This window comes from Tamandua tetradactyla, chromosome 1 (genome assembly GCF_023851605.1).
Source record: "Tamandua tetradactyla isolate mTamTet1 chromosome 1, mTamTet1.pri, whole genome shotgun sequence".
In the NCBI taxonomy this organism is placed as follows: Eukaryota; Metazoa; Chordata; class Mammalia; order Pilosa; family Myrmecophagidae; genus Tamandua; species Tamandua tetradactyla.
In genome coordinates, this window is record NC_135327.1 from 33,362,915 (window position 1) to 33,378,675 (window position 15,761).

Genomic DNA, 15,761 nt, shown 5'->3' on the forward strand with positions numbered 1-15,761 from the left:
ATGCCTTAGAGTGGACATTTCTATAGACTTGCTTTAATTGGGACATTTTCTCAGCCTTAGGACTGTAAAATTGCAACTTACTAAATTCCCCTTTTAAAAAGCCATTCCATTTCTGGTATACTGCATTCTGGCAGCTAGCAAACTAGAACATATAATGATATGGCTTTTGCAGTGTGTGATAGTTAGATTCAGTTGTCAACTTGGCCAGGTGAAGGCACCTAGTCCTGTTGCTGTGGACATGAGAATGGTACATGAACCTCATCTGTTGCTGATTTACATCTGCAGTTGGCTAGGAGGCGTGCCTGCTGCAATGAATGCCGTTTGACTTAACTGGCTGGTACTTAAATGAGAGAGCACAATGTAGCACAGCCCAAGCAGCTCATCATACCTTATCTCTGCCCTTGCAGCTCAGCCCAGGCCTTTGGAGATGCAGAAAGAAATCACCCAGGGGAAAGTTGTCTGAACCTAGAGGCCTGGAGAGAAGACCAGCAGAGACCATCCTGTGCCTTCCCATGTAAGAAAGAACCTCAGTGGAAAGTTAGCTACCTTTCCTCTGAAGAACTAACAAAATAAATCCCCTTTTATTAAAAGCCAATTCATCTCTGGTGTGTTGCATTCTGGCAGCTAGCAAACTAGAACACAATGTGACTGTGTGATTGTGAGAACCTTGTTTCTGATGCTCCTTTTATCTATGGTATGGATAGATGAGTAAAAAGTATGGATAAAATAAATAAATAATGGGGGAACAAATGTTAAAATAAATTGAGTCGATTGAAATACTAATGATTAATGAAAGGGAATGGTAAGGGGTGTAGAAAAAACTAGGGGGAACAAAGTTAAAATATATTGGGTAGATGGAAATACTAGTGGTCAATGAGAGGGAGGGGTAAGGGGTATGGTATGTATGAGTTTTTTCTTTTTTTCTTTTTTTTTTTTCCTGGAATGATGTAAATGTTCTAAGAAATAATCATGGTGATGAATATACAACTATGTGACAATATTTTGAGCCATTGATTGTACACCAAGTATGGAATGTTCATGTGTTAAGACTGTTCATGCCTGTATCTTGTTTTCTTTTAGCAATAAAAATATTTAAAAAAAAAAAAAAAAGAGGGACATGAAATCCTCAGCCTTTCCTGTTTCTGTCATGTCTCCCTTTGGCCATGAGTTTCTATCAACCACCATGAGAGAGTGAAGATTTTCCTTTAACATGTATCTTCCCTTTTCTTTAATAGAACTCCCAAATTTTAACAAATATGGTCTACTTAGAATAAAACTACACTTCCCATAGTCCTTTGCAGTTGAATTTGCCATTAACTAATTTTTGTCCAGTGGAATTAATTCTAAACACACCATTAAAGGAAGGCATGGATTTCCTTTCTTCCTTTCCTCTACCCTCTGGCAAGAATTCCAGTGCCCTGGTAGTCCAAGGGGGAACATGCAGACGGGGCAAACCATGAGATAAGGAAGACTAGATAGAGGGAGTTGGGGACTCTGAAACAATGAACCTGCTACATCAAACCCCTGTCTGCTTATATCCACACTCGACATGAGTGAGAAATGAACAACTATCTTTATTCAGCTGCTAAAACTTCGAGTCTTTGCCACTGCAGCCAAACTTATATCCTTAGCAATATACCCTCTAAACTTGTAGTGCTTTCAGAGGAAAAAGAAAAGAAGGCTTTTAACTCACTCTTAACCTAATCTTTGTGAGACTTTCAAAGTAAATGTAAGTCACGGCAAGTGTTTCTTCCCCACATGTAAGGCCCAGAGAAGGAGGGATTTCATTTTTCTAGTCCCTGGTCTTCTCTCCAGAGGCCACACAATGCAATGGCTAAGAACAGAAACCTGCCTGTGCGTTCAGGTTACCATTTCTGTAAAACAAATTACTCTAAAACTCAGTGGCTTAAAAAAATTAAAATCATTACATTTTATTATTCTCTCATGGTTTTGGTCGGTCAGGAATTCAGAAAGGGCTTAGCGGGACAGTCTCCCCATTGGATTCAGGCAGATGGTCTCTGGGGCTGCTGTTCTGGCATCTCCTTCTCTCTCCAGGTAGTCTCAGGGCTTCTCCATATGGTCTCTTTGCGTGGGCTAGTTTTGAGTCCCCTCCCAACACAGTGGTTCCTCTGACAGCTGGACAATTTACTTGGTACCCGGAAGCTGCAAGACTGAGTATAGAGTAAGCAAGACAGATGCTGAATTGCTTACTATAACCTAGCCTGGAAGTCATATCAGGTTACTTCTCCCATACTCTATTGGTCAAAACAGCCCATAAAAACCCACCTAGTTTCAACAAACACCCCACTTCCCAATATGTCAAACAATTTACAGATATATTTAAATAATACATCATTTTCATGTCTTTAAATTTGGCTGTTTACTAATTATATGGCCTAAGTGCAAATAACTCAACCTTTCTTTCTGTCCCTAAGTTTCCATCTGAAACATGAGAACAGCAATATATCTTAGGTTTTGTTGGAGAAGCCATAAAATATTGCTAACATGGCTGCCGTGGCTGATGCAAGGCAACACAAAATGGCTGACCTGAAATCTGCCCTCTGCCCTAGCAACAATGGTGACCAATCCCAGAAATCTGTCCTCCACCCTAGCAACAACGGTGACCAATCCCAGAAATCTGCCCTCTGCCCTAGCAACAACGGTGACCAATCCCAAAAATCTGCCCTCCGCCCTAGCAACAACGGTGACCAATCCCAGCCTGACACGTGTCCCTGCATGTTCCCAGCCTATATAAGCCTGTGCACTTCCTCAATAATGCGGACGCCTTACACTCATCCCTGAGGGTTGTCTCCTGAGTCGTGTGCTGTGTGCTTTGTGTCTGTGTGACTGACTCAGTATGGCCACTTACCCCCAGCCATCAGCTAACCAGCCATCAGCTACCCCACAAGTGGCGCCCAGTGTGGGGCCACCCCCTCCCCTTTGGCAGTTCTCCGTGAGAGCCGCCCCCTTCGGTGGTCCTCCGTGATAGTCGCCCCCTTCGGTGGTTCTCCATGACAGCTGCCCCCCTTGGCGGTTCTCCGTGATAGCCACCCCCTTCGGCGGTTCTCCGTGAGAGCGGCCCCCTTTGGTGGTTCTCTGTGAGAGCCGCCCCCTTGGCGATTCTCTGTGATAACCTCCCCCTTCGGCAGTTCTCCATGATAACCACCCCCTTCGGCGGTTCTCCGTGACAGCTGCCACCTTTGGCGGTTCTCCGTGATAGCTGCCCCCTTCAGCGGTTCTCCGTGATAACCACCCCCTTCGGCGGTGACTACCGTGAGAGCCACCCCCTTGGCGATTCTCCATGATAACCACCCCTTCAGTGGTTCTCCATGAGAGCCACCCCCTTGGCGATTCTCCGTGATAACCGCCCCCTTCGGCGGTTCTCCGTGATAACTACCCCCTTCAGCAGTTCTCCGTGAAAGCCACCCCCTTGGCAATTCTCCGTGATAACCACCCCCTTTGGTGGTTCTCCATGACAGCCGCCCCCTTGGCGATTCTCCGTGATAGCCGCCCCCTTCAGTGGCTCTCAGTGACAGCCACCCCTGTCTTGGTAAGTGGCCCCCTCGGCAGTTTCTCTGTGCATACTGCCCCCTCTAAATTCTCCTTATCATGGGTAATACTCCCTCTTCTGATTTCATGCCTCAGGCTCAAACCCTCCACGCCTTATTGGCCGCAAGGCGGGTTAAAATCTCTGAAAAAAATGTGCCCAAGTACTGGGAAGTCCTTACGTGATCTAACCCCTGGCTCAAAAAGGCCTCAATATGGGACCCAAATACTTGGTCCAAACTCCTTCAGCGCATTCGTGCCACTGAGGAACAGGAGGGAAAAACCTTTCGTTTGGGCCTTACTCCCACCCTCCTAGCAATATATGCATGCCTCACAGGAGCCCCTTCTGAGGCGCTTTCACTTTCGCCTGCCATGACGGCTTCATCCTCTCCACTGCCCACCTCCATGCCCAATCCTCCATCCGCTTCTGAACCCAAGCCTCCCCTTTCCGAACCCAAGCGTTCCCTGCCTCCATACAAACTGTTCTCTTCCTCTGCGGTGGCTTCGCTATATCCTTCCTTACCCTCACCCTCTGCGGCCACCGCCGCCATGGTTGCCCCTCCCCCTGCTCCTCCTAAGCCCTCTAGGCCGCTGCAACCTGCTCCCTCTCCTTTGATCTCATTTCCCCTCCTTCTGCCCCTCCCTCTCTCCCTCCTCTTCCCCCTACTAACACTCCATCTCTCGATGCTGCCTCCCAGCTCAAGATGGCGCCTCCATTCTTGCTGCCACCCTTATAGAACATCGTCATTCCCCCAAAGGGCCTAGAACCTGTTATCGATGCCATCAGCCCGGCCACTACGCTCGTGAGTGTACTTTTAACACTTCCCCCCCAACTCCTCCTACAAACCTCTCAGCTCCCCCCAAGAGAGGAGCGCTCCCCCGCAGTTCTCTGGGCTATTCCCATCATGCAAAGCAAAACCTTTCTAACACTAACAGTTCAGGGCAAAGCCATTACTTGTCAACTTGACACAGGGGCCGACGTTTCCATCCTTCGGCCCCAAGATATCAACCCCTCATGGAAGCTTAAGTCAGGACCCTTAGTGCAGGGTGTTGGAGGCCTCAAACTTGCCCAACAGCTCTCGAGCCCCCTAACCTGCGTGGACCCCGATGGAACCACAGGCACGTTTAACCCTCTGGTTCTTCCCAGTCTAACTTACCCACTCTGGGGCCGGGATGTCCTCCCAAAGCTTAACGCTGTTCTTACATCCCACCCTGTGGTTCACCCCCAAGCATAGAGCCCGCTGCTCGTCTGCCCCAATTTTCGGTCACCAAGCCAGCACCCATCAAGTTATAGTGGCTAACAACCACCCCTATTTGGATGGAGCAGTGGCCGCTGCCTCGAGAAAAACTTTCCAGCCTGCACTCCCTTGTCCAGGAACAGCTTTCCCTTGGACACACTGAGTCTTCCATCAGTCCTCACAATTCACCAGTCTTTGTAATCAAAAAGAAAACTGGCAAATAGCGTTTCATTCATGACCTCTGTAATATTAATACCCAGATGGAAAAAATCGGATCCCCGCAGCTGGGACTTCCCCGTCCTTTGGCCATTACACACGACTACCATATCATTGCCATTGACATCAAAGACTGTTTCTTTTCTATTCCTTTCCACGAAGAGGACCGCCCTTATTTTGCTTTTTCAGTCCCTACAATTAACGCCACTCCTCATCAGATGTTCCAATGGAAGGTCCTTCTTCAGGGAATGAAAAACAGCCCAGCAATGTGTCAGATTTATGTCTCAGTCGCTACTAACCCGCTTCTGTCATACTGTCAGGTGGTGCATTACATGGATGATATCCTTTTGGCCCACCCAGACCCAAGTCATTTATCGGATTGTCTTACGGCTTTATTTGACAATTTTAAACAGCTACAGCTTGCCGTTGCACCTGACAAAATTCAACATTGCCCCCCCTTCACATTCCTGGGCTACACCATCACTGATGAGATCACACCCACCTCCCCTAGGTTGGATCTCCCAGACCGATGCACCCTTAATGAGCTCCAATGCATCTGCGGGACATTAATTGGCTGTGCCCCCACTTAAATATCACTACTCATGAACTTAGGCCCCTGTTTGAACTTCTAGAGGGAGATTCCAACCCCTCCAGCTACCATACTCTTAGTGACCCCGCACGAATGTGCATATATCCCTTATAAATGACAAAATCAAGGCCATGAGCCTCGTCCGATTCCAACCAGAGTGCCCTCTCTTGGCCCTAGTCATCAATACTCCAGGGACACCTACAGGTCTCCTTTACCAGGATAGGCCGCTTTTCTGGGTGCATTTGGCACTCACTTCTCTGGGAAAGATCACTCCTTACCGGGACACAGTCTGTATTCTTGGAAGAAAACTTCGGACCACAGCTGTCTGTATGTTCGGCTTAGAGCCCGATACATTAGTTCTCCCCTTTACTATGGAACAAATTAATCACCTTTGCCAATCCGACCTCAACATGCAAATTCTCCTTGCCGGCTACACTGGGAAAATAGACAATCACCTGCCCAAACACAAACTCATCACATCCATGACCTTTCTTCCCTTTATTCTCAGCTCACAAGCATTTCCCACCTCCAAGCCCATCCCCACTGCCCTCCTTGCTTTTACAGATGCAAACAGAACTCACAGCTCTATTGTTTTTAAGCAAGCCGGTACTCCAAATACTGTTGAGGTACACCCACACTCCGGCTCAGTACAACAGGGGGAGCTTTATGTCCTCCTCTTGGTTTTCCTTCACCACCAAAACTCCTCATTAAACATCTTCACAGATAGTGCATATGCAGCCCAAACTGTCAGGGCACTGCCACATGCGGTTCTTAAAAACAAGATGTCTCTCCAAGACGACATGCTTATTGCCATGAGAGACCTCCTGGAAAACCGTGCATTTCCCTGGTTCATCCAGCACATTCGGTTACACACTGAGCTCTCCGGACCCCTCGCTGAGGGTAATGCTGCCATGGACTCGGCGCTCATGGTCCATGTCTTGAGCTCCGACATCGACCAGGCTCATGTACTCCATGCTAAATTTCACGTCAGCACAATCCCTTCAACAGCTTTTCCCCTCACTTTCTGCGCAACAGTGCAAACACCTCACATGTACTTGTGCTCAGTGTGGGCCCCTCCTTCCGATAGGTCCGCTACAACCACAGGAAGTAAATCCACGTGGCCTACGACCTAATGCCATCTGGCAAATGGACGTTACACACTTCCCTGGCTTTGGTAGGTTCAAGTATCTCCATGTCATTGTGGACACATACCCCAAATTTGTCCATGCTTCCGCCCTCTCTGGAGAAAAGGCAAAACATGTCATCTCCACCTGCCTCCAGGCATTCAATACTATGGGGGTGCCATGGGCTATAAAAACAGACAATGGGCCTTGTTACTCATCAAGGGCTTTTCCAGCAGTTTTGCGCTGATTGGCACATAACTCACAAAACTGGCCTTCCCTACAACCCCCAGGGACAAGCCATAGTTGAGCACACACATCATACACTTAAACAGCAACTAAAAAACTGAAGGAGCAATTCCCAGCAGGGTGCCCCCGAGATTGTCTCAACAATGCCCTCATCACCTTAAACTTTCTGACCTTTGACACTCACTGGTGCTCACCTGTGGTAAAGCACTGGGCCAGCCTTTGGGAGGCGCCTACACCCGTCTCTCTGGTTACGTGGAGGGACCCACTCACAAACGCGTGGAAGGGTCCACACCCACTCTTAACCCAAGGGCAAGGTTTTGCTTGTGTCTTTCCAGAAAACACAGACCAGCCCCTTTGGATCCCCAGTCGGCTGACAAAGCCTGCCATGTCTAATGGACGATCTCCCGCAAACCCTGCATCAACATGAACCTCAAGTGTTTTCTTCACCCTTCTCACCATTCTCTCTCCTCTTGTTTTTGCTTCTGATTCTCCCCGATGCCTCCCTCCAATATACACCCTTCCCTTCCAACCCCCACCAGCCTTGGAAATGGACCTTAGCACGATGGGAAGATTCCAAAATCATTCATACCACTGATGAAGGAGGAGCAGGCCGCTCCTCCTTCATTGTTTATGCCTGTGATCTAGTTTTGCTTCCAGAGGGCACACCATGCCTTAACAAAGTCCAATACTACATGTGCCCATCCTCAAACCCTGGTAAACGGTATTGCAATGCTCCCAACCAAAACTACTGCGCATATTGGGGGTGTGAAACACTAGCCACTACTTGGAAACCTCCCTCCACTGATCATTACCTAACTCTAACACGGGCCCCTTTTGGATGCAAACCCCACAACCACTCCATCAGTCATCTATACGATAAATCAAACTGTGAAAAACTTAACCTTACCGTACAACTCCCTACTGACCCATCTTGGATGATCAGCCGAACATGATCATCAGATATTATTTGGATGGGGTTGACCCGGGGGGTCTTATCGTAATAAAAAAGAAGCAATGCAGCAGACATCTGCCACTGGACCCAGCAGAGTACTCATACCCCCTCTTCAGGCTGTTCCTTCTCCCAATCCCACTCCCATCTCACCACTATCGCCCTTAAACAAAACAAGCTCTTCCTCTGCCCCCCCTCCCTCTACCCCACTCTGGCCAATGCTCCAAGCAGCCTTCCTTTCATTAAACTCCTCCTTTCCTAACCTTACTCGCAGTTGTTGGCTGTGTGTCACTGCCCAGCCCCCTTATTATGATGTCATAGCTGTTAATGCCTCATTTACTACTTCTGATGAGGACAATCCCTCCCAATGTCCTTGGACTAACAAAAAAATCTGTCTCACCATGCAATCCGTTCTTCACTCTGGGCATTGCATTGGCAACATCTCTGCCTCCCTAAATAAGGTCTGTGCTCAATCGTCCTCTCCGTCACACGGTGAATACTATATTCCCCCAGTAGGGGCAAAATGGCTATGCTCTTCCACAGGGCTTACCCCATGTATAGCGAAAAAGGCCCTCACGGAGACGGGAGAAATGTGTGTCTTAGTGACTGTGCTGCCCCATGTCCTCTTCCATAAAGAAGAGGACCTTTATCAATACTGGGATGCGTGGTTTCCAGCCACGCTAAGAGAAAAAAGAGAACTCGTCACAGCCGTTACTCTTGCCTCTCTTTTCGGCGTAGCTGGCCTAAGCACTGGCATCACCTCTATCACCCTCCAATAACAGGGCCTCTCCAGCTTAAGAGCTGCGGTGGACAAAGACCTAACCCGCATTGAAAGCTCCATCACCCACCTCAAAAAATCCCTTACGTTCCTGTCAGAAGTCGTTCTCCAAAACAGGAGAGGCTTAGACCTGCTTTTCCTCAAGCAAGGAGGGCTCTGTGCCGCTTTAGGTGAGGAATGTTGCTTTTATGCTGACCATTCCGGTGTAATTAAGGAGTCCATGACCAAACTCAGGGAAGGACTTGCGACCCGTAAGCATGAGCGGGACGCCCAAGAGATCTGGTACCAACAATTATTTTATAGATCCCCATGGCTAACCACCCTAATCTCTTCTATTCTGGGACCCCTTTTCATCCTCCTTCTCCTGATATCTATAGGCCCACGTGTAATTAAGCGCCTGCTAGCTTTCATTAAAGCACAAGTTAATGCTCTCCACCTTATGGTGCTTATGCAGCAATACCAACCTATTCCTTCCCCTAGCTCTATGTGCGATGATGCTGTAACCAAAGTATGACAAACCCCCTAGCTTAAAGGCCTGTTGCTAAATCGCTTGTTTAAGACACATTGCAGAAGCGGCTAAAAGAAGATCAAGCCCTGGAGAAATTTATCACAAGCTACCGTCAACAACCCCCTGTGCACCCTTCCCCTCTGCTCTCCCACCAGCTGCTGTGTACCCCTGAGTCCCAAGGAAGTCCTCGGGCTCCTTGGGGCCCCCATCACCCTCCCGAACACAGGTGGTTTCTGGCTTACCCCCTCCTGCATGCATTCCCATTGTCTGGGTTTTGGCTTTGTCATAAAGTTGCATCGCCTGCATCTCCATGGCCTCCATTATAGCCAACCTAATTTGCACATCTCAGTCCTCCTGTGTGATGATCAGATCAGCAGGCAGCCAGTGATGGGTAAGACCTCCTGGGGAGGCAACCTAAGACAGGTGCTGCTGCCCCTCACTTCCAGTGGCTTAGCTGGTAGCCAAAGATGGGTAAGACCTCCGGAGGGGGCAACCTAAGACAGGCACAGTTACCCAGAAAGCTAAAAAACAAAAAAGGAGGAATTGTTGGAGAAGCCATAAAATATCACTAACATGGCTGCCATGGCTGATGCAAGGCAACACAAAATGGCTGACCTGAAATCTGCCCTCCGCCCTAGCAACAACGGTGACCAATCCCAGAAATCTGCCCTCCGCCCTAGCAACAACGGTGACCAATCCCAGAAATCTGCCCTCCGTCCTAGCAACAACGGTGACCAATCCCAGAAATCTGCCCTCCACCCTAGCAACAACGGTGACCAATCCCAGAAATCTGCCCTCTGCCCTAGCAACAACGGTGACCAATCCCAGCCTGACACGTGTCCCTGCATGTTCCCAGCCTATATAAACCTGTGCACTTCCTCAATAAAGCAGATGCCTTACACTCACCCCTCAGTCGTGTGCTGTGTGCTCTGTGTCTGTGTGACTGACTCAGTATGGCCACTTATCCCCAGCCATCAGCTAACCAGCCATCAGCTACCCAACAAGGCTTGAAGATTAAATGAGGGAAATATGGAAAGCCCTTAGAACCATGCCTGGTAGGCAATAGTATTTTCTCAATGGATGAGTCCCATTGCAAACAAACTTCTTCTGCAACAAGGCAGAGCTCTTAGAGATTAAAATAAAAATAGCCCAATGTTCCTATTTCGATCATGAGTGGAATCATCTTAGTGGGTTTTCCCAAACAATCATCACCCGAGGAGACTACCAGAAGTGACATCTGCAGTGCCTGTTGAGTCAGGACCTGCCTAGTAATAACTATAAGTCATGTTCAAAGTCTAATTGATTCTAAATCAACATTTTGCTGAGGGGACCAATGGAGTTAATGCCCAAATGATTAGAATCATATCCAATTAAGATTCCTGGAATCTGGGGAAGAAAGTCAAGTTTCTGGAGCAAAAACATTTGACTTTACACAAAACTCATTCTTCTAATCTGGCCTACTCCCTAATCCTTGTGCTTATCCAAATCACCTCCTGCACCCTACTGCTTCACAGTGCCTGTGCCAGAGTCTCCTGAAATATCTATTTAAAAGGCACTTTTCTGGGCCCAACTATGAACCTCCTACATCAGAATTTTGGACAGGCAAAGAAGCCTGATACAGGCAGTCTATGGGAAACATTTATTTAGCCAGGAAGCTGTGGGCTTCTCTGGATAGATGTGAAAGCATGCTACAAGTTTCAACATTCTGGTGAAATGTTGTTTATAATTCTACTGGGTGGGACCATTTATTTTTGAGTTATCATCACCATCATCATCAGATTTAGGTGAGATTTCCATTCTATACTCATGAAAAGAGTATGCAGGTACATTGATTTGTGGAAACCCACCATCCTGGTTTGCCCAGGACTGAGAAGGTTCCTGGAACATAAGAATTTCCATTTTAAAACTGGGACATGCATCAAAGCTTTGTCAGCACAATTTCTGGCATCAAAATTAAGGATCCACTCTTATGTCAAGTCTGACATTCTAAAAAAAAGGTACATATTTATCATAAGAAAGACCTCTGAAGGCAAACACCCTCTGGGTTTGAATTCTGCTTCAGTATTATTTACACCTTCTAAAATTAATATAATAACAACAACTAACATTTAATATGTCCTTACTTGACTCAGACTCTGTTAAACATTTTGCATACATTGTCTATTTTAATTGCCATCCTAAACCTATAAGAGAAGTACCACCATTTTCCCCATTTTACAGTATATCAAAGAGGTTGAAAAGTTATCTCAAGTCCCCCAGCAAGCAGGTAAGCAGTCATAAAGAAGAGGAGTTGTACACACCCTAAAATCTGAAATCCAGCTTATCAGCTACATATTCCAAGCAATTATTTCAGAGCATGACATTTAGCCCATGGAATATAGCTGTAATTATTATCAGCTGCTATTTGTACAAATCCTTACCAGATCTAGATGAAACACTTCTGTGGCTATTTTTAGCATGTCCAACTTTGAAGTATAATTGTGACCCAGTTCTTCTTTAATATATCTAAAGACTAGAAACAATGACATTTAATTTTCATGTTGTTTTCAGTTTTCTAAGCCAGTACATCCCAAACATGGAGTACATCAGATTCACCTAAGGAATTTGGTAAAAATACAAATTGCAGGTCCACCCTCATGTGTTCTGATTCAATATTCTGTGCTCAAAAATGTGCATTTCCACCAAGTTGCCCCACTTGTGCTGATTCTGAGGCAGGCAGCCTGCTGCCCTGCAGAGGTGACTATCATTCCAAGCATGCAAGTACAGCTCCCTAATGGCCCTCTGTGTGGCCCAAGGGGAGAAGCACAGAGAAGCCAACTCTGCCAACTGCCTAGAGGGAAGAAACATGTCAGAGGAAAGTACAGAACGTGAGAATATTGCTTGGGAAATAAATATTTCAGAAGCAGTTGGCAATTAGAGGTGATTTATTTGTCAAAAGGATTGGTACAAGGATACTTATACCAAGGAGGTGCTTCTGGCTGCACCTCCACCACTTCAAAGGACAAAAGATTCCTAAACCCTAAGCCAGTAGTTCTCAACTGGATTGGGGTGGGGTGGGCAATTCCCCTAACTCCCAAGAGATGTTTCACTATTTGACAATGTCTGGAGACAGCTGTCACTACTGGGCAGATGCTACTGGCATGTAATGAGTAGAGGCCAAAGGTGCTCTAAAACTTCCTACAATGCATAGACCACTCCCACATAATAAAAAATCAACTAGCCCCAAATGTCATTAGTGATGAAGTTGAGAAATCCTGTCCTAAACTAAGTTATGTGTGTTTCTCTTCAAACTGTCTTAGAAGACAGTCTTAGCTTCCAGGATGGCATGAAAAATACCACAAAATTGGTTACCTTTAAGGATGGGAATGTCTCATCTCATGGTTTCAGAGGTTGGAAGGCTTGCTTCCTTCCAGTCAGTAATCCTTGGGTTCCTTGGCTTTCCTATCACAGGGCACTGTCTTCTTTCTCTTCTGGGTTTGGTTACTTCTGGCTTCCTGCTCCTTCCTTTGTCCAATTTCCTTTACTTATAGAGTCAAATTGGATTAGTTAGTTGGGTTTCTCCAGAGAAACAGAACCAACACTAGACATCTGTAAGCATGAGATTTATAAAGGTGCCACAAGCAACCCTGGGAATAAAAGAGTCCAAAATCCATAGGGCACGCTATGAAGCTGGCAACTCCAATGAAGGATCTGGACGAACTCCACAGGAGAGGCTCGCTGGTTGAAGAAGCAATGAAAGAGTTTCTTTTCTTCCTTAAAAACCTTCAGAGGATTGGACTATCTCATTGTGTGAGGCATGCCTTAGTTGAATGCAGATGTAATCAGCCACAGATGCAACCAGCTGACTGATGACTTAATAGACCATCCTTTTGGTTTATCAGCCAGTCACGAAATATCCTTGCAGCAATGGTCAGGCCAGTGCTTGCCTGGCTAGAAAACTGGGCATAATCATTTCACCAAATTGACACAAGAATCTGATCATCACAGCCCACCCCTTGTCAACTTTGCAGCTATATGAATCACCTTGAAACATGCTTACTTCCCAATAGAACACAATAACAGACATACGTTCCACCTAACAATACTCAACTGCCCTGTGTAGAACCAGAAATGCACTACATCTCTCCAGAGAAGGGTGCAAGTCCTTAGGTGACATTCACTCTTAAACTTCATATCCTATTACTTAAATACTATAACATGAACAATACAACTTGTGTCATATGATAAGAGGAAAACGAGATATTTTCTTATGTACAAATGCAAACATACTCATAAAAAAACATGGAAGAAATATTCATACAACCACAGTCCTCATTTCTGTAACTGGTCACGTGGTCATCATTCACATTTATCACTAACTTCTTCTATACCCATTCACTGATCCCTTTACCTTCAGCAAGCACTTCAGCTGGCCGTGGTTCTTTGCCAAGTGGGGGTGACCTAAACCTTCATTCCTGAAGTTTCTGGGCTATTGGTAGTCCTGCCAGGATTGGGATGTTGCAGTTTTCCATTGATTTTAACCACAGGGCATGGTAGTACTAAGAGATGCCCTAGGGTATATATCCTGTATTCCAGGAAAACTCATCTTTACCTCTATTGTATAGTTGCAGTCCTATTTCCCCTTGATAGTCAGGATCAATCACCCCAGACAAAACAGTAATCCCCTTTCGTGCCTGTTGATTCAGTAGCATGAAAAGCCCATTCTGGCCAGGTGGCAGTCTTAACTTCCAGTTCAATGAAATCATTGTTGTGTCTCCTGGTAGGAGCACTTTTCCTTTTGGAACTAAGACCTGTAGATCAGCAGAGCCTAAGGATTCAGGGACAGGAAACAAAAATTTTCCTAGTGAATCACTAAGGGTGACAGTGAGTGGTGCCACTCCCATTTCTACCCCTTGATACCTGGATCCATGAATCCTGGCTATGGGAGAAACAGCACAGAGTGGATGCTGATTCAGAGCATATACAGCCTCCTGGAGAACACTGTCTCAGCCCTGCAAGGTATTGCCACCTAGTTGACACCATAATTGGGTCTTCAAAAGGCCATTCCACTGTTCTATCAACTCAGCTGTTCTGGATGATAGGACATCATAAGACCAGAAAATTCCATGAGCATGGGCTCATTCCCGCATTTAATTTGCTTGAAGTGGATTCCTTGATCAGAAGCAATGCTGTGTGGAATACCATGACAGTGGATAAGGCATTCTGTAAGTCCACGTACGGTAGTTTTCACGGAAGCATCACATGCAGGGAATGCAAACCATACCTGGAGTATGTGTCTATTCCAGTTAGAACAAATTGCTTCCCCTTCCATGATGGAAGTGATCCAATGTAATCAGCCTGCTACCTGGTGCCACCAGATATCAGGCTGATTACCTCAGAGAATGGTACCATATCAGAGACTGAATGTGAGTCTCTGCTGCTGGCAGATTGGGCACTCAACAGTAGCCATAACCAGGTTGGCCTTGGTGAGTAGAAGTCCATATTGCTGAATCCATGCATAACCTCCATCCCTACCACCATGCCCACTTTGTTCATGAGCCCATTGGGCAATTGCAGGAGTGGCTCAGGAAAGCAGATGACTTGTATCAATAGGATTTGTATCCATAGTCATCTTATCCACTTGATTATTTAAAACTTCCTCCACTGAAATAATTCTCTGGTGAGTATTCACATGGGATACAAATATCTTCAAATTCTTTGCCCACTCAGAAAGGTCTATCCACATACCTCTTCCCACGACCTGTTTGTCACCAATTTTCCAATCATACTCCTTCCATGTCCCTGATTATCCAACCAAACCATTAGCAACAACCCATGAGTCAGTATACAAATTCACCTCTAGCCAGTTCTCCTTCCAAGCAAAATGAACAACTGGTGCACTGCTAGAAGTTCCACCCACTGGGAGGATCTCCTCTCAGCACTGTCCTCTACGGACATCCCAGGATGGCGTTGTAGTGCTGCAGTTGTCCACTTCCAGGTGACCCCTGAATATTGTGCACAACCATCTGTAAACCAGGCCTGAGTTTTCTCTCTCTCAGTCAACTGACTGTGAGGAACTCCCCAAGAGGCCATAGCTCTGGTCTGGGAAAGAGAAGGTAATGTGGCAGGAGTGGAGGCCATTAGTATTTGGACCACTTCCTCATATAACTTACATGTGCCTTCAGGACCTACTTGAGCCCTAACTCTAAAACACTATTTCCATCTTATGATGGAGCGCTGCCGTGCACACCCAGCTTTGTGGCTTGGTAAGTCAGACAACACCCAGCTCATGAAAAGCAACTCCAGTCTCATGGTAACTTGGTGGTCCATGATTAAGTGTTCAGTCTCTACTAAGGCCCAGTAGCAGGCCAAAAGCTGTTTCTCAAAAGAAGAGTAGTTATCTGCAGAGGATGGCAAGACTTTGCTCCAAAATTCTAAGGGTCTGCATTGTGATTCTCCTGTATGGGCCTGCCAAAGGCTCCAGACAACATCTATACTTGCCACTGACACTTCCAGCACCATTGGATCATATGGCCCAAGTGGCAAGGAAGCTTTTCTCAGCAGCATGGATCTGTCACAGAGCCTCCT

At 46.4% G+C, this 15,761-nt stretch overlaps 2 long non-coding RNA genes across 2 annotated transcripts in view; both read right to left on the reverse strand.

Moving 5' to 3' along the window:
- LOC143644649 (uncharacterized) overlaps positions 1-15,761 on the reverse strand; it is an 86,254-nt gene that overhangs the window by 29,047 nt on the left and 41,446 nt on the right. The window lies entirely within an intron of this gene.
- On the reverse strand, positions 1,907-8,205 carry LOC143644652 (uncharacterized). The gene is made up of 2 exons (XR_013156809.1): positions 8,172-8,205; positions 1,907-2,171 (listed from the first exon to the last, which is right to left on the reverse strand). It is a non-coding gene; the product is annotated as an uncharacterized LOC143644652 (long non-coding RNA).